The following is a 9,582-nucleotide window of genomic DNA, read 5'->3' on the forward strand; positions in this document are numbered from 1 at the left end:
GAGGACAGGAATGAGGTTTTCTGTCACACTTAAGCTGTATCTTGCATACGTTCGCTTCTCAAGAACTGATTCGCTGATTTCACAGTTTAAAATAAATGCAATATATTCCAATAGGCTCAGGATTAGCGTCCCATAAAGCTCACATGATTTGTGGACAACAATCTGACATCTTCTCACAAAGGGATGGGATGAAATTATGCTTTATGTACCTGACCATTTCTATGCATTAAGCCATATGAAATACCATGTCTTTGCTGAGCAGAGACTACATTTAGAAATACCCAATTTAAAAGAATGTTTAAAGGTCATCAAGCATGATTACGTTCTGTTCAACACTATAAAATATACTCAAGTGTAAATGATTATCGAGCAAATTATGAATGATTCATTTACGGCAGATTTTTCATTAGAAGGTAATGTCTCCTTTCCTGTAAAGTCAACATTATGATCCGGGATGCCATTTATTAGAATTTATGCTATTAAACATGATATGAAAAGAGAATCTTCTTAAGAGTCACACATCAGTTAAATTACTCTCCACCTAAAAGTGAACAAATGTACTGTGGTCGGTGGAGGGAGAGGAGTATCTGGTATGTATATAATATGATTTGAGGGTGTATGTGCATTTGTACAAGTATCGGCACGCTTTTCATCACTGATCTTTGATTTATGACTTAAAGTCAGTCATAAAGAGTTACTACTTTTGCTTAAAATATTAGCCTCTTTACTGGGACACCTGGGTGCCTCAGTCCATTAGGCGTCCAACTCTTGATTTCGGCTTGGGTCATGATTTCATGGCTTGTGGGATCGAGCCCTGTGTCAGGCTCTGCGCTGACAGTGTGGAGCCTGCTTGGAATTCTCTTTCTCCCTGTGTCTCCGCCCTCCCTTGCTTCTGTGTGGAGACACACACACTCTCTCTTTTGAAAATAAATAAGTAAGCTTTAAAAAATAAAATCAGATAAAATACACTAGGATTCAGAGCCAACATATTAGTCACATAAATTCAAATGAGATTTTTGGATATTTCTAAGTATTTGTTGAGGGAGGCTTTGGGAGAAAGAATGCCAAAGTCATATATAATGAGATTTGCCCAAAGCAGGGGCCATCAGTGGTTAGAGGATCAGACAAATCCATGGAAACATCAGCTAGTAAGAGCCCCAGGAATGTCAAGATAGTTTCTCGAACTCGATAAAAGTAGATGTCAGGAGCAGATCCTCTGCTTTCCAGCTTTAACTGTGAGTAATTCTGTTATGGCCAAAAATTCTTTGGTACTACATGTATCAACAGCACTAGCTAAAAAGATTTACCCAAGTAATAATCTGTTTATTTTGGAGTTTGAAATACAGACATTCTCCACAGCATCTTTTTACCCATGAGAATTAAGAGATGCTTTTACTTCCTTTCTCTATAAAAAAAAAGAGACTTCAAATTTTACAGGGTTACTGCCTACTCTTTATATTTTAAAAGATATAAACAGGAGTTCTGAAGGATAAAAGTTCTTCCTATCTGTACATGAAATTTGCCCTTCAGCAAATTCATGACTGACCCCTTACCCTTGAGCGGGGGTTATAGATACATAATATTGAGAGGATAATCACCGAGTATTTCAATTTACTTGACTTAACAGGCTTTTAATCCACTCTAAGGATATAATTTGATTAATAAACTGCAAGCCAAATAAGGAGCCAGTAGTATGTGACTTATTTAATTGAATCTGTGGGAAAGCTCATGAGCAATCCATTGATCCTGGCATGTAAACAATTCCTGCTTGGGTGCTCCAAATCTCACTTTCTTAGTGCGATCAATTTCTGCATCATGATTGAGGCACAAAGCAGCTCTCCAGGATAGGGAGGAGGCCACGACAGTACGTGTAAGGAAATAAAAAAGGTAGCTTGAACCCTTGACTCTCTGGTCCTCTCTTCAATCTGATACCATCTAATCTGATAACCATTTGCTGTGTCTGAAGATGCGGGCACAGGATGGGCACTAGTTCATGCATCTATTTGTATACTGAGACTAAGCATGTGCTGTGTGCCTGGCAGCACCGTAAGTCACCCTGGATTCAGAGATGAAACAAATAACCCTTGCAAGGTGCTCACAATCTGTTCAGGCTGAGAGTAGGAGATTCAGAGCAACAGTAGCAGTAAAATAAGTGAAACTGCAGAGACACGGACAGTCACTGGAGCTTAGAGGGGAGGAGAAAATAGGTGGGTGTTCAGTAATGTGTTGTAATTGAAATATGGGCATGTGTTAGAAAATGAAACCACATCAGACTGTGAAGGCCCAAGAGTAACAAATCAAGGGGTGGTACTGTATTCTGCAGTCATCGGGAAGGCACTGGAATATTAAAAAAAAATTTTTAATGTTAATTTATTTTTGAGCGAGGGAGAGAGACAGAGTGTGAATGGGGGAGGGGCAGGGAGAGAGGGAGACACAGAATCTGAAGCAGGCTCCAGGCTCTGAGCTGTCAGCACAGAGCCCAAAGCGGGGCTCGAACTCATAGACTGAGATCATGACCTGAGCCGGAGTCAGGAGTCAGATGTCCAACAAAGTGAGCTACCCAGGTGCCCCATGGGAAGGCACTGGAAGATGTTAAGGAGCTGAATGGCAGTATCCATTCTGAAGTTCATAAGATAACAGGCTAGAAGGCACAGTTTCAGCTCAGTGAAGGATGTTTTATCAAACCATACAGGAGGGTTTCCAAGGAACACATAAAAATGTAAATCACCGAGGGAAAGTAGCTATAATTCACAATGACATAAAAACTGCTTTAAATCATAAATACAAAGAAAAGGTTTCTTAAAGTGGAAAGAGAGAGAAGGTAAGACTTAAAATAGGCAATAAAGGGTGATTTTAAATCTCTTTATATTGACGTGTAAATGGTTTTGATCAGGCAACTCGAGAAAGTTATGTGACTTCAGGTAAGAGTTATATTCAAGATGAGGAGCCCAGAAATCTAACAGAAGCTTGCATCTAGTGAGTTTACTGAGGGTTTGATGTGACCCAGACACTTGCCTAAGGCCCTTCCCCCATCAAGGGTGTGGGTTACAGGAAATGCTGTGAGGGAAGCCATGTCTCCCTCCACAGGTGCGGGGAATCAGGGTGAGCTAAGGACCATGTACCCAAAATAGTTCCCCAGTATCTCTCATGCCTTCCCACCCCTGGGATTGTGCTGAAGAATATGTCAAACCTTTCTAGATGCCTGGTGGCTCAGTTGGTTAATCGTCCAACTTCAGCTCAGGTCATGAAATCACCGTTCGTGGGTTCAAGCCCCACATCGGGCTCTGTGCTGACAGCTCAGAGCCTGGAGCCTGCTTCAGATTCTGTGTCTCCTTCTCTCTCTGACCCTCCCTTGATCATGCTCAGTCTCTCTCTCAGAAATAAATTTAAAAAACGTTAAAAAAAAAAAAGAACTTTCTAATTTCTCTCTCACTGCATCTTATTCCATTCACACTAATGTGGGTCTGCCTGAACCAGGGCCCCAGAAAGAAATCCCACACAGGCTGCATTCTGTCTGCATTTAGGCTGACACACAAGTACGGGGATGAAAGGATCCGTTTAAGAGCTATTAACCTCTGCCCATGGAGTGTGAAGGCATATACCAGAGAGAACACTGCAATGCCCTTCTGGGGTCAACATAATGAACACACACTTTATGGCGGTGATACTGAAAGGTGATGGATTAAACTATGCTATAGACCGTGTTTCAATATGTTTTTAATTCTGATAGCAAATGATGGAAACCAAATTTTCTTTAAAAATAAACACTTTGAATTTAAGCTTCAAGTTCTAAAAATCTGTATGTTCATGCTAAAAAGAGATAAACATTTCAGATTAGAGCACACAGGGTGCTTTTCATTCAATGCCATACCTCGGGTTTACTATTAATGATGTGCAAGTGTATTTACTTCATGTTTGTTAATGGATGGCAGCTAGCAATGACACTGGAGCTCCTAAGTAAATGCCAAGTAAAGGAAGTACACATTGGAGCCTTAACCTTGAAATCACTGATGATAAATTACTGGAAAACCCAGCATTAACTTATGCCCTTTTACAGCAAATAAAGCCAACCGCAACTAAAAGGTATTCAGTTTTTGTTTTCATTTATGAGGCCATCAGTTCATCACCAAAACAAACAAAAACAAACCCGAGATTCTCTCAGTGTTTCATGTTAGCATCATGCCTGTAGAGCTACTATGTAGGTACCCCAGGATGATACACATTGCCAGTCTAGAGCACACACAGGGTGGCTTTCCCAGTCATGGAGGCAGATTCATTTTATTCTGTCCACAGTGCATCTGAGTGCATATATGACCAAGCACATACACTTTCAAAACAGCTGGGGAAAATGAAGCGTGCCTATTTTGGTTATGGAATGAGCAAAGGAAAGTGAACCAGATTAGCCAGACAGATATTACGGTAGAAAGTGAGGATGGATTCTGACTTTGGTAAAAATGACGTCAAAGTAGATTTCCTTCAACAATGTTGCTGTGACTGTAGGTAACCCAGAGAGAAAGCACTTCTTTTTCTTCTTAGAAGGCTTCCTCTGGGAGGGAGGGAAGGCACTCCACCAGTTTTGATAAAATATGGACATTCATTACGCCAAAGCATTGCAGGATGTGATCAGTGATGTTGAAATTGGCACAAAGTCTATGGGGTTTTCAATCCAGGGGACTGAAACAGTCTGGGGAAGCGCTGTAGACAAGCTTCCAACCTGTGCTCTTCCTTGAAGGTTGGACAAGGCTGTCAGGTATTTGCCTTTTTTTTTTTTTTTTTTGCCACTCTAAACCCATCCTACATTCCCTTTTGAATGCTTGGGATGACATTTTGCAAAGTATAGTTCTGGGATTTCTTCACTAGTGTAGTTTTGCTAGATCCTGTCAATAGGGGGCATTTAGGGGAGTTTGGAATGTTAGAGAAGAGGATAGAAATGTCCTCATTCCTTTTTTTTTTTTTTTAATGTTTTATTTATTTGTGAAAGAGAGACAGCATGAGCAGGGGAGGGTCAGAGAGAGAGGGCGACACAGAATCTGAAACAGGCTCCAGGCTCAAAGCTGTCAGCACGGAGCCCGACGCGTGGCTTGAACCCACGAACTGTGAGATCATGACCTGAGCCGAAGCTGGATACTTAACTGAGTGAGCCACCCAGGCGCCCCAGAAATGTCCTCATTCCTGTCTGCCTGCTGCTCACGTCAGCAATGCCCCAGGAAAGGAAGTGCCCTAGGAGTTATTCTTTGTCCCAGAGGCAGCTCTTGTTTCTAGCCTCTGGCTTCTTCTGGAATTCCCCGAACTAGTTTATCTTGTCCCTCTATGGAACCCATAGCAATTAAGTCTTCAAGGAAGGAAGGGAGCAGAGCAGGGAAACATCAGATGTGGGAACTCACCATCAGCCCTGTCTGAATCTATCTAGACAATCCACTCCAAGTGCCATGGTCCAATGTCTTCCCAATCAATGCTGTAACTTTCACATAAAAGATATGAAGAGTCTGTGATAGTTCTGTAGCTTTGGATTCTGTGAGACTTTGCATTTGATTTTCCACAAGCCAGCTCTACAGCTTCAAGGGAAAACAACAAACGTTTTAGGCAAACTCACAAGTTCTCTGGCTTTTTTAACCTATTCTGAGCTTCTCTAAGTTCCCATCCATTTGTTCTCATTTGGTCCTTGTCATCATCATCCCTATTATCACAGGTGAATATGGCAAGGACATGACTACCCAAGGCACTGGTACTGTTAGATGCTTCTTCTTGCCATTTACAGTAAATATTCCTCCAAGATCTCTCCAAAGGGTCCTGTACCATCTAATAGGATGACAGTCAGATGGAGTGAAAGAAATACACCCATCTGCCAGGGACTGTTGCTCTGATTTGAAACTGACTCATGGTATCCAAAATGCCTTTCCTGTCCATCATGTTTCTAACAGCACCACCCTCTACAGAGGCATAGAATGCCTAGTTGCTTTATGGTGCTCACACGTGCTGCTTCTGCATAGTGAACTCAATCGCTATAAAGGGCACATGGTAATGGGCTAGGTACTTTAACTTTTCTCATTTAATTAAGTCTCCCATCACCCAGAAGCAGCTGGCCTGATGGCATGGTGATTGGCCCAGTAAACCCTACTTGTGGTGCCAGTTGGTGACAACATTCAGAAAGGCAGAGTGGCTGCAGACACCTTGACAGTGCTCTGAACAAGAAGTAATGTGTGGTGCCATTTTTCTCACGGGCAAAAGACACACGTACAGAATAAAGAGGTGGAGGTGGGAGTGGCTACTGTCACCACTATATGTAATAACTCGCTGATGGGGTGGCTGATTTCCATCTTCCCAACCTGGGCTCTGTTGGTTTAGATGTCTTAGTACCCAAGAGCATGAGGGAGCTCTGCCTAGGGGTATACAAAAATAGTTCCATTTACTAAAGGATGATACTGCCACCTGGCCATTCTTCAAACACTTAACTAACAGAGAAAGAAGAGGGATACTGGTTGCCTGGAGTATCATCCCAGATACTAAGGGAAAATTGGGTTATTGCTACACAATTGTGACAGGGAGAAATGCACGTGATATAGAAGGGATTCCTATGTCACCTGTCAGTATTTCCATGCCTAATAGTAAAAGTTAAAGAAAAACTATGGCAGCCTAATAAAGATTTCTGTGTTTAGAGCCATAAGGCAAGAAGTATTAGGTCACCCAATACAATACTTTTTAAAAGCCCTACAAATTGAGATTATGGCTAAGGGAAAAGGTAACCAAGATGGGTTATAGAAGAGAGATATTATAAAGAAATCTAAACTCTCATTACCAGTTATAGAAATAAGAACTGTATCAATTAGGCATATTTCCTTCCTTCCTTCATTCCTTCCTATCTTCCTTCCTTCCTTCGCTCTTTATGTATATAATATATATTTATATATTATATGTGCATATATAGTATGATAGGTATATACATATACATACACCTATACATATATATAGTATGATAGATATGTGTATATAGAGAGACTGTATATGGGTATATGTACGCATATGCATATGTAGTTTATATATATATATATATGTCTGTGTAGTTTATATATAGACACATACATATATACATACATATGTATAGTAGTAATAAGTAAATTTTTTCTCCCTTATTTCTTCTAGTTACCTTACATGTCTATATCTTTGTGGTTAACTTTATAATTTCATTTTTTCTTTAGCATACAAGATATTCTCTTGCAATTGAGAATAAACTAAAAAAAATATTTAGTTTCTCCCAGAGATGGACAGCATGATTATTGGAACTTGTGTTTTCCAGTTTTCAGGGAAGACACAGAGAGTCCTTGTAGGAATGATTGTTTCTTGCTGGGTAACCCTATGAAGTATTCACCATTGCAGAAAAGAAGTTCAAATACGTGTAAAATGGTGCATATGCAATCTGAGTAGCTGAAGGGGTGTTTGATGTGGATTACTTAACTACTGTCTCTCAAGTCCAAATCCACCATCCAGTCTCCATTTTTTCAATGCGTTGGTTGGGTGCTGACATATTAAATTACTCAAGCTCTTTTACCAGCTGGTCTCTTGCTAGATTATGCCAAAAAACAAGACGCTGGAAAACAAGAGGAAGGAAGAGGGGTTCTTTCTTCCCGTTGGGTTGCTGCTTGCGGAGCATTATACCAGCAGTGGCAACTTCCCCTCGCAGCCGCATGGCTCTGTATGAGCTCTTCTCTCCAGCCCCAAGCTTCTTCTCAAACTGTGTGGACTGGTCTCATCATAGTCTTTTAGAGATCTGAACCCCAACTCTGAGAAGTCTCCCCTGTGACCTTCTAAGTTCTGAGAAATGTCATTTATTCCCTGGTCCCTCCAAACCCAGGCTCAGTAGCATCTTCTCACAGCTATCATCTGTCAGAGTAACTAATTCCCTATGTTAAATCCACTCTGTGAAAACCTAATGGGATTTCTCATTCCCTGACTGTGAAAAGGATACAACAGAGTTGAAATCGGTGGCGTTGGGAGTTCAATGTGACATGTTAAGTACAAGTAAAGGGTCTAAACTGGGAATGAATACCACAGATATTATGCAAGAGAAGTCAATAAATCTGTCAACCTGGATTTGAAATACAACTGAGAAAGAGGAAAAAATCAAAGATAAGCCTCGGTTTTGAGGCTGAGTAAATGGAATAGGAAGGCAGGGATTATAGGTGTTGTGATACATGTTGAACGTGAGGTGTTTTGAGGACATCTCAGTGGAAATGTATTCCAGGTAAATGTACATTTTCTTAAGTTCAAGAGAGTCTCACAGTATTAAAAATAAAGATTTGAGAATAACCTTAAGATCAGTATATTTCACCTAAGGAATAGATGAGATCAGTAGATAAGAGCATGTAGAGAGGAGAGAAAAAAGCAAACCAACATTCAGGAGACAGAGAACAACAGGTCACTGGGAGAAATAAACAAGGGTCACCCAGGGAAGAATGATGAATAAGGAATGAAACCCCTTAAGAAAATGTCATAAGATCCAAAGAAGCCGCGGCAAGAGGCACCTAAAGATGAGGGGATGGTCAGCTCTGTCAAACGCCTGCGCAGGAAAGCTAAGCCCGCGCCAAGTGCAATTATTATAGAAAGTGAGTAACTCTCCAAAATACCACCTTCCAACCTGCCAGCTGTCCTGTGGGACTGTGACACATCATCAGTCCTGACTTAATAAGAATGACACCAACAGTTAGCATACATAGAAACAGGGAAAATGCTGCCAACATCGTGTAGCACATCCTTAAATACAGCCTATAAAGACTGTTTCACACGCTTCATGCTCCAGACCCGAGAACTCTATGAATAACTGCAGGAGTCTGTGGACAGCACCTCACCTCCAACAGCGAAAAATAGTTCCACTTACGACTCTCGTGAAAGCAATACTTTTTTTTTTTCAATTCTTCATTGGCATAGCATTTTGTTGCATTTGATTGGCAACATGTAAATATTATCATTATATCTTCCTTGATGAGTGACAATGTGTTGTGTTTTTTTTTTTCCCTACAAAAGATTTAAGCTGAAGGAAATAAAACAGCTCCAGTTTCAGGAAATCTAATGGGGATTGGAAGAAAGGATTCGGAAACAGTTATCCCTGGGGAAAATATGGAAAAGACCTAACACCTATTTTGCTCCTCTCTCTCCACTCAACCACTCATGGCTTGTCATTTACACCTATAAAAGAGGTAATCACCAGGGAGCACCTCTTCCATTGCTGGCAATGCACAATGGTCAAAGTCATTAAATGTGAATGACTGAACCTGGCGTAGTTGATGATTCTTTTCAAGCAGAGCTATGCTCATCTTCAAAGATGTTACCCAGCAGGCATTCAATAGGTATGTGTTGAATACCAGTGCAAATGGCTGGATGATGGCTGTGAGGCACTTCTTTCCCAGATATGTGGCCCCTTTATAATTTGAGGATGAATCACTATATGTAAGACAGAGGTAGAGCATTGTCAGAGATAGCACTTGTTAAGAATAGTCAGAGCTTATTAGATATTGATGACCTGTCATTGCTAGACATAGTTTCACCTATTAGCAGCAATAGAAGCAGGGTGTTGGGGATCATGGTCTC

This window comes from Hyaena hyaena, unplaced genomic scaffold (assembly GCF_003009895.1).
Source record: "Hyaena hyaena isolate Hyena2069 unplaced genomic scaffold, ASM300989v1 scaffold_1099, whole genome shotgun sequence".
NCBI classification, from domain to species: domain Eukaryota; kingdom Metazoa; phylum Chordata; class Mammalia; order Carnivora; family Hyaenidae; genus Hyaena; species Hyaena hyaena.